The 10,000-nt window shown below is 44.4% G+C and overlaps 1 protein-coding gene across 1 annotated transcript in view; it reads right to left on the reverse strand.

Annotated features, from left to right (window-relative positions):
* Positions 1-10,000, reverse strand: part of myo15aa (myosin XVAa) — a 197,368-nt gene that overhangs the window by 4,621 nt on the left and 182,747 nt on the right. The gene's annotated exons all lie outside the window — the stretch shown is intronic.

The raw sequence follows: 10,000 nt of genomic DNA on the forward strand, positions 1-10,000 counted from the left end.
AAAACACAGGCCTTCAGATAGTCTGGTAACACCTAGAACATAGAACACAGGCCTTCAGATAGTCTGGTAACACCTAGAACACAGAACACAGGCCTTCAGATAGTCTGGTAACACCTAGAACACAGAACACAGGCCTTCAGATAGTCTGGTAACACCTAGAACATAGAACACAGGCCTTCAGATAGTCTGGTAACACCTAGAACATAGAACACAGGCCTTCAGATAGTCTGGTATCACCTAGAACACAGGCCTTCAGATAGTCTGGCAACACCTATAACACAGAACACAGGCCTTCAGATAGTCTGGTAACACCTAGAACACAGAACACAGGCCTTCAGATAGTCTGGGAACACCTAGAACATAGAACACAGGCCTTCAGATAGTCTGGGAACACCTAGAACATAGAACACAGGCCTTCAGATAGTCTGGTAACACCTAGAACACAGAACACAGGCCTTCAGATAGTCTGGTAACACCTAGAACACAGAACACAGGCCTTCAGATAGTCTGGTAACACATAGAACACAGGCCTTCAGATAGTCTGGTGAAATACAAAGTTATTTTACAGAAATCAGACTTTCAGCATGCTTATAGAGACAGGGCACTCAACATGCTCGGCACTGACACAAATGACTGATGGATTGGCTGAAAGAAATTGACAGTAACAAGATTGTTAGTGAGGCTTTTGATGTCATTGATCATAACCTATTGCCCTAAAAACGTGGGTGTTATGGGATTGAGAGTTCCCTAAAAACGTGGGTATTATGGGAGTGAGAGTTCCCTAAAAACGTGGGTGTTATGGGATTGAGAGTTCCCCTAAAAACGTGGGTATTATGGGATTGAGAGTTACCTAAAAACGTAGCTGTTATGGGATTGAGAGTTCCCTAAAAACATGGGTGTTATGGGATTGAGAGTTCCCTAAAAACGTGGGTATTATGGGATTGAGAGTTCCCCTAAAAATGTAGGTGTTAAGGGATTGAGAGTTCCCCTAAAAACGTGGGTGTTATGGGATTGAGAGTTCCCTAAAAACATAGCTGTTATGGGATTGAGAGTTCCCTAAAAACGTGGGTATTATGGGATTGAGAGTTCCCTAAAACGTGGGTATTATGGATTGAGTTCCCTAAAAACGTGGATGTTATGGGATTGAGAGTTCCCTAAAAACGTGGGTATTATGGATTGAGTTCCCTAAAAACATGGGTATTATGGGATTGAGAGTTCCCTAAAAACGTGGGCATTATGGATTGAGTTCCCTAAAAACGTGGGTGTTATGGATTGAGAGTTCCCTAAAAACGTGGGTATTATGGGATTGAGAGTTCCCTAAAAACGAGGGTGTTATGGGATTGAGAGTTCCCTAAAAACGAGGGTGTTATGGGATTGAGAGTTCCCTAAAAACGAGGGTGTTATGGGATTGAGAGTTCCCTATCTAATAGAACACAGAGGGGTTTTTCCTGATTAGAAAGCCTCCCTCATGCACATTCAGTTGAGTGTGGTGTACCACAGGGCACCACACTAGGGCCATTAATGTTTTCTGTTTTTACTAATGACATAGAGCTGCAGTCAGTTATAGAATGGGTAACTACCAATAGGTTTAACATAGAGCTGCAGTCAGTTATAGAATGGGTAACTACCAATAGGTTTAACATAGAGCTGCAGTCAGTTCTAGAATGGGTAACTACCAATAGGTTTAACATAGAGCTACAGTCAGTTATAGAATGGGTAACGAGCAATAGGTTTAACATAGAGCTGCAGTCAGTTATAGAATGGGTAACGAGCAATAGGTTTAACCTCTCTCGGGTATGTGGGACGATTTCGTCCCACCTACGTAACAGCTACTGAAATTCCAGTGGCGCGATTTTTGAATCGTTAGAAATACTATTACTTCAATTTCTCAAACATATGACTATTTTACAGCTATTTAAAGACAAGAATCTCGTTAATCTAACCCCACTGTCCGATTTCAAAAAGGCTTTACAACGAAAGCAAAACATTAGATTATGTCAGCAGAGTGCCCAGCCAGAAAAAATCAGACAGCCATTTTTCAAGCTAGCATATAATGTCACAAAAACCCAAACCACAGCTAAATGCAGCACTAACCTTTGATGATCTTCATCAGATGACACACCTAGGACATTGTGTTATACAATACATGCATGTCTGTTCAATCAAGTTCATATTTATATCAAAAAACAGCTTTTTGCATTAGCATGTGACGTTCAGAAAACGCATAACCCCCGGCAAACTTCCGTTGAATTTACTAACAGTTTGCTAAATTACTCACGATAAACGTTCACAAAAAGCATAACAATTATTTTAAGAATTATAGATACATTACTCCTCTATGCACTCGATATGTCCGATTTTAAAATAGCTTTTCGGATGAAGCACATTTTGCAATAATCTAAGTACATAGCCCGGCATTACAGGGCTAGCTATTTAGATACCCACCCAGGTCAGCATCCACCAAAATCACATTTCCTATAAGAAAAATGTTCTTACCTTGCTTGTTCTTCATCAGAATACACTGCCAGGACTTCTACTTCAATAACAAATGTTGGTTTGGTCCCAAATAATCCATCGTTATATCCAAACAGCGACGTTTTGTTCGTGAGTTCTAGAATGCTTCTTCACGGTCTCGCGCATGGCGCATTGGCGTGTCAAAAATGTCTAAATATTCCATTACCGTACTTCGAAGCATGTCAACCGCTGTTTAAAACCAATTTTTATGCCATTCAACTCGTAGATTAGTGATAATATTCCGACCGGGAGTATGCATTGAGCCTAAACAGCCGAATAAAATTTCTCCTCAGAAGCGACTCATGCACGCGCATCATTCAAAGGTCCTCGGAGCAGCCACTTACAAAAGGTGATAATGTGTTTCAGCCTGAGGCTCCCTCGTAAACCTTCAGTTATTTCGCGGGCTCTGAGAGCCTATTGGAGCCCTGGGAATTGTCACGTTACAGCTAAGATCCTTACTTTTCAATAAAAAGATGCAAGACGCACGACTCCTTGTCAGACAGGGTACTTCCTGCTTGAAACCTTGTCAGGTTTTTGCCTGCCATAGGAGTTCTGTTATACTCACAGACACCATTCAAACAGTTTTAGAAAATTCAGAGTGTTTTCTATCCAAACCTGAACAATAATATGCATATTCTAGCTTCTGAGTTGGTGTAGGAGGCAGTTAAAAATGGGAACATATTTTTTCCAAAATTCTCAATACTGCCCCCTACCCCAAACAGGTTAACATAGAGCTGCAGTCAGTTATAGAATGGGTAACGAGCAATAGGTTTAACATAGAGCTGCAGTCAGTCACTAACCTGCTGTAACCCTAGATAGCAAATTGAGGAGATTAAACTACTGTAACCCTAGATAGCAAGATGAGGAGATTAAACTACTGTAACCCTAGATAGCAAGTTGAGGAGATTAAACTGCTGTAACCCTAGATAGCAAGTTGAGGAGATTAAACTGCTGTAACCCTAGATAGCAAGATGAGGAGATTAAACTGCTGTAACCCTAGATAGTAAGATGAGGAGATTAAACTGCTGTAACCCTAGATAGCAAATTGAGGAGATTAAACTGCTGTAACCCTGGATAGCAAACGGTCCTGTTCAAAACATATAGACTCAATGGTTGCTCAAGGTAATAAAATGAAATGGGAAGAGGTCTGTCCATGATAAGGTGTTGCTCTGACTTCTTGACATCTCAGTCGACCAGACAGGTCCTACAGGCCCTAGTTTCATTGCCCCTGGACTACTTCCCAGCTGTGTAGTTTTGTTGCCCCTGGACTACTGCCCAGCTGTGTAGTTTTCGTTGCACCTGGACTACTGCCCAGCTGTGTAGTTTTCGTTGCCCCTGGACTACTGCCCAGCTGTGTAGTTTTGTTGCCCCTGGACTACTGCCCAGCTGTGTAGTTTTGTTGCCCCTGGACTACTGCCCAGCTGTGTAGTTTTGTTGTCCCTGGACTACTGCCCAGCTGTGTAGTTTTGTTGCCCCTGGACTACTGCCCAGCTGTGTGGTCATGTGTAGTTTTGTTGCCCCTGGACTACTGCCCAGCAGTGTAGTTTCATTGCCCCTGGACTACTGCCCAGCTGTGTGGTCATGTGTAGTTTTCGTTGCCCCTGGACTACTGCCCAGCTGTGTAGTTTTGTTGCCCCTGGACTACTGCCCAGCTGTGTGGTCATGTGTAGTTCCGTTGCCCCTGGACTACTGCCCAGCTGTGTGGTCATGTATAGTTTTGTTGCCCCTGGACTACTGCCCAGCTGTGTAGTTTTGTTGCCCCTGGACTACTGCCCAGCTGTGTAGTTTCGTTGCCCCTGGACTACATCCCAGCTGTGTAGTTTTGTTGCCCCTGGACTACTGCCCAGCTGTGTAGTTTTGTTGCCCCTGGACTACTGCCCAGCTGTGTAGTTTTGTTGCCCCTGGACTACTGCCCAGCTGTGTAGTTTTGTTGCCCCTGGACTACTGCCCAGCTGTGTAGTTTTTGTTGCCCCTGGACTACAGCCCAGCTGTGTAGTTTTTGTTGCCCCTGGACTACTGCCAGCTGTGTAGTTTTTGTTGCCCCTGGACTACTGCCCAGCTGTGTCGTTTTTGTTGCCCCTGGACTACTGCCAGCTGTGTAGTTTTTGTTGCCCTGGACTACAGCCCAGCTGTGTGGTCATGTGCGACAAACAGGTACATAGGTAAATTGCAGTTGGTCCAGAACAAATCAGCACGTATCGTACTTCGATGAACACGGAGGGAAAGCGTCAGTAACATGCATGTCAATCTCTCCTGGCTTTAAAGTTGAGGACAGATCGGCTGCATCGCTATTGGTCTTTCTGAGAGATATCGATGTGTTGAAGGTACCGAACTGTCTGCTCAAGCTGTCGGCCATCTTTACTGCACAAAGGGGACTGTGAAGAGACACCGCCATTTTATATATCTTGTATTGTAATTTATCCTGTATTGTGTATTAGACCTAGGTGTTGTGTATATGTACTGATACAGTTGAAGTCGGAAGTTTACATCCACTTAGGTTGGAGTCACTTAAACTCATTAAAACTCGTTTTTCAACCACTCCACAAATGTCTTGTTAACAAACTATAGTTTTGGCAAGTCGGTTAGGACATCTACTTTGTGCACGACACAAGTCATTTTTCCAACAATTGTTTACAGACAGATTATTTCACTTATAATTCACTGTATTACAATTCCAGTGGGTCAGAAGTTTACATACACTAAGTTGACTGTGCCTTTAAACAGCTTGGAAAATTCCAGAAAACGATGACAGGGCTTTAGAAGCTTCTGATAGGCTAATTGACATAATTTGAGTCAATTGGAGGTGTACCTGTGGATGTATTTCAAGGCCTACCTTCAAACTCATTGCCACTTTGCTTGACATCATTGGAAAATCAAAAGAAATCAGCCAAGACCTCAGAAAAATATTGTAGATCTCCACAAGTCTGGTTCATCCTTGGGAGCAATTTCCAAACGCCTGAAGGTACCACGTTCATCTGTACAAACAATAGTACGCAAGTATAAACACCATGGGACCACGCAACCGTCATACCGCTCAGGAAGGAGACACATTCTGTCTCCTAGAGATGGACGTACTTTGGTGCGAAAACTGCAAATCAATCCCAGAACAACAGCAAAGGACCTTGTGAAGATGCTGGAGGAAACAGGTACAAAAGTATCTGTATCCACAGTAAAACGAGTCCTATATCGACATAACCTGAAAGGCCGCTCAGCAACGAAGAAGCTACTTGTACTTGGCTAAGGTGTATGTAAACTTCCGACTTCAACTGTATGTAGGCTATGTGAGACATGTAAAATGTATGTATTTCAGTCCATGACTAATAAAGTTCTGTACTGTGTTTCTTGTGGACCGAAGGAAGAGAAGCTGATACTAAAGGGGATCCTAGTAAATACCAGAACCAATACCAGAACCAATACCAGAACCAATTTATCGTCCTCCCAGCTACCATATCTGGTTCCATGGAAGATGTGGGAATGTAGGTTTTTGGTTTCCCATCGGTTCTGGGAACAGAAATGCTAGGTTATTTGAAGGTAATTAAATAACATTCTGAGAAAGGAAGCGAACGTTTTTCCTGTTCTGGGAACGTTCATTGTTGCGTTGCAGGGAGGTTCTGAGAACGTTTTACTACGGTTCCCTGAAGGTTTTCCTGGGAGGTTTTATTAACGTTCTGAGAACGTTTTACTACGGTTCCCTGAAGGTTTTCCTGGGAGGTTTTATTAACGTTCTGAGAACGTTTTACTATGGTTCCCTGAAGGTTTTCCTGGGAGGTTCTGAGAACGTTTTACTATGGTTCCCTGAAGGTTTTCCTGGGAGGTTCTGAGAACGTTTTACTACGGTTCCCTGAAGGTTTTCCTGGGAGGTTTTATTAACGTTCTGAGAACGTTTTACTATGGTTTCCTGAAGGTTTTCCTGGGAGGTTTTATTAACGTTCTGAGAACGTTTTACTATGGTTCCCTGAAGGTTTTCCTGGGAGGTTCTGAGAACGTTTTACTATGGTTCCCTGAAGGTTTTCCTGGGAGGTTTTATTAACGTTCTGAGAACAGAAATTATAGGTTATTTGAAGGTAATTAAATAACATTCTGAGAACATGTTTCATTATGACTTTTAATAACACTGCTATCTTAGTTTGGCTTAACTGTCTATAATGCATAATAGAGTTGTTATACCTGGTTATAATGCATCATCATTATTACGGAGCTAACCAGCTAGCCAGCTGAAGAGTTCCGTCAGCCACTCGTGGGCTATTCCTGAGCTAGCCAGCTGAAGTGTCTCCTGGGCTACAACTCACCTATCCTGACCCGTTTTACTGCCGATGCGGAGCCCCATCGGGTCTTCACGACTGGACCACCGACGTTATCTGCCCGAGGGAGTTGTCCAACTGGCCCCTCCGTCGCGACGTAACCTGATCGCCCATCTGCGGCCGGCTAATCGTTAGCTGTCTTTTCGGCTGCGATCTGAATAGGTCTATCGGACACTTTTCTTGGGCCACTATAACTAACTATTTTGCCAACTTGGACAGGTCCCCCCTTCCACACGGAACCCCACTAACCCACAGACGGAAACGCACGAGGTGGCTAAAAACAGACCTCCCTCCCATCTTCCACCAGCTTGCTACCTATGGCCCGGCTAGCTGTCTGAATCTCACTGGACCCTCTGATCACTCGGCTAAGCATGCCTCTCCTTAATGTCAATATGCCTTGTCCATTGCTGTTCTGGTTAGTGTTTATTGGCTTATTTCACTGTAGAGCCTCTAGCCCTGCTCATTATACCTTATCCAACCTCTCAGTTCCTCCACCCACACATGCTATGACATCTTCTGGTTTCAATGATGTTTCTAGAGACAATATCTCTCTCATAATCACTAAATGCCTAGGTTTACCTCCTCTGTACTCACATCCCACCATACCTTTGTCTGTACATTATACCTTGAAGCTATTTTATTGCCCCCAGAAACCTGCTCCTTTTTCTCTCTATTCTGGACGTCACAGACGACCAATTCTTATAGCTTTTAGCCGTACCCTCATACTTATTCTTCTCTGCTCCTCTGGGGATGTAGAGGTGAATCCAGGCCCTGCAGTGCCTGGCTCCACTCCTACTCCCCAGGCGCTCTCTTTTGATGACTTCTGTAACCGTAATAGCCTTGGTTTCATGCATGTTAACATTAGAAGCCTCCTCCCTAAGTTTGCTTTATTCACTGCTTTAGCACACTCTGCCAACCCGGATGTCCTAGCTGTGTCTGAATCTTGGCTTAGGAAGTCCACCAAAAACTGTGAAATCTTCATCCCTAACTACAACGTTTTCAGACAAGATAGAACGACCAAAGGGGGCGGTGTTGCAATCTACTGCAGAGATAGCCTGCAGAGTTCTGTCCTGCTATCCAGGTCTGTACCCAAACAATTTGAACTTCTACTTTTAAAAATCCACCTCTCCAAAAACAAGTCTCTCACCGTTGCCGCCTGCTATAGACCCCCCTCGGCCCCTAGCTGTGCTCTGGACACCATATGTGAACTGATTGCCCCCCATCTATCTTCAGAGCTCGTGCTACTAGGCGACCTAAACTGGGACATGCTTAACACCCCAGCCATTCTACAATCCAAGCTTGATGCCCTCAATCTCACACAAATTATTAATGAACCCACCAGGTACAACCCCAAAGCCGCAAACACTGGCACCCACATAGATATCATCCTAACCAATGTGCCCTCTAATTACACCTCTGCTGTTTTCAACCAAGATCTCAGCGATCACTGCCTCATTGCCTGCACCCGTAATGGGTCAGCGGTCAAACGACCTCCACTCATCACTGTCAAACGCTCCCTGAAACATTTCAACGAGCAAGCCTTTCTAATCGACCTGGCCCTGGTATCCTGGAAGGATATTGACCTCATCCCGTCAGTAGAGGATGCCTGGTTATTTTTTTTAAATGCCTTCCTCTCCATCTTAAATAAGCATGCCCCTTTCAAGAAATTTAGAACCAGGAACAGATATAGCCCTTGGTTCTCCCCAGACCTGACTGCCCTTAACCAACACAAAAATATCCTGTGGCGTTCTGCATTAGCATCGAACTGCCCCCGCGATATGCAACTTTTTAGGGAAGTTAGAAACCAATACACACAGGCAGTTAGAAACGCCAAGGCTAGCTTTTTCAAACTTCGTGCAACTCCAACTCTAAAAAGTTCTGGGACATTGTAAAGTCCATGGAGAATAAGAACACCTCCTCCAAACTGCCCACTGCACTGAGGATAGGAAACTCTGTCACCACCGATAAGCCCACTATAATTGAGAATTTCAATAAGCATTTTTCTACAGCTGGCAATGCTTTCCACCTAACTACCCCTACTGCATTCAACAGCACTGCACACAGCTACTCGCCCAAGCCTCCCCCATTTCTCCTTCTCCCAAATCCATTCAGCTGATGTTCTGAAAGAGCTGCAAAATCTGGACCCCTACAAATCAGCTGGGCTTGACAATCTGGACCCTTTCTTTCTAAAATTATCTGCCGAAATAATTGCAACCCCTATTACTAGCCTGTTCAACCTCTCTTTCGTGTCGTCTGAGATTCCCATAGATTGGAAAGCAGCTGCTGTCATCCCCCTCTTCAAAGGAGGTGACACTCTTGACCCAAATTGCTACAGACCTATATCCATCCTACCCTGCCTTTCTAAGGTCTTCGAAAGCCAAGTCAACAAACAGATTACCGACTATTTCGAATCCCACCGCACCCTCTCCGCTATGCAATCTGGTTTCAGAGCTGGTCATGGGTGCACCTCAGCCACGCTCAAGGTCCTAAATGACATCGTAACCGCCATCGATAAGAAACAATACTGTGCTGCCGTATTCATTGACCTGGCCAAAGCTTTTGACTCTGTTAATCACCACATCCTCATCGGCAGACTTAGTAGCCTTGGTTTCTCAAACGATTGCGTCGCCTGGTTCACCAACTACTTCTCTGACAGAGTTCAGTGTGTCAAATCGGAGGGCCTACTGCCTGGACCTCTGGCAGTCTCTATGGGGGTACCACAGGGTTCAATTCTTGGGCCAACTCTTTTCTCTGTATACATAAATGATGTCGCTCTTGCTGCTGGTGAATCTCTGATCCACCTCTACGCAGACGACACCATTCTGTATACTTCTGGCCCTTCTTTGGAAACTGTGTTAACAACCCTCCAGACGAGCTTCAATGCCATTCAACTCTCCTTCCGTGGTCTCCAACTGCTCCTAAACACAAGTAAAACTAAATGCATGCTCTTCAACCGATCGCTGCCTGCACCTGCCCGCCTGTCCAGCATAACTTCTCTGGACGGTTCTAACTTAGAATTTGTGGACAACTACAAATACCTAGGTGTCTGGTTAGACTGTAAACTCTCCTTCCAGACTCACATCAATCATCTCCAATCCAAAGTGAAATCTAGAATTGGCTTCCTATTTCGCAACAAAGCATCCTTCACTCATGCTGCCAAACATACCCTCGTAAAACTGACCATC

The sequence above is a fragment of the Salmo trutta genome, unplaced genomic scaffold (assembly GCF_901001165.1).
Source record: "Salmo trutta unplaced genomic scaffold, fSalTru1.1, whole genome shotgun sequence".
Lineage (NCBI taxonomy): Eukaryota > Metazoa > Chordata > Actinopteri > Salmoniformes > Salmonidae > Salmo > Salmo trutta.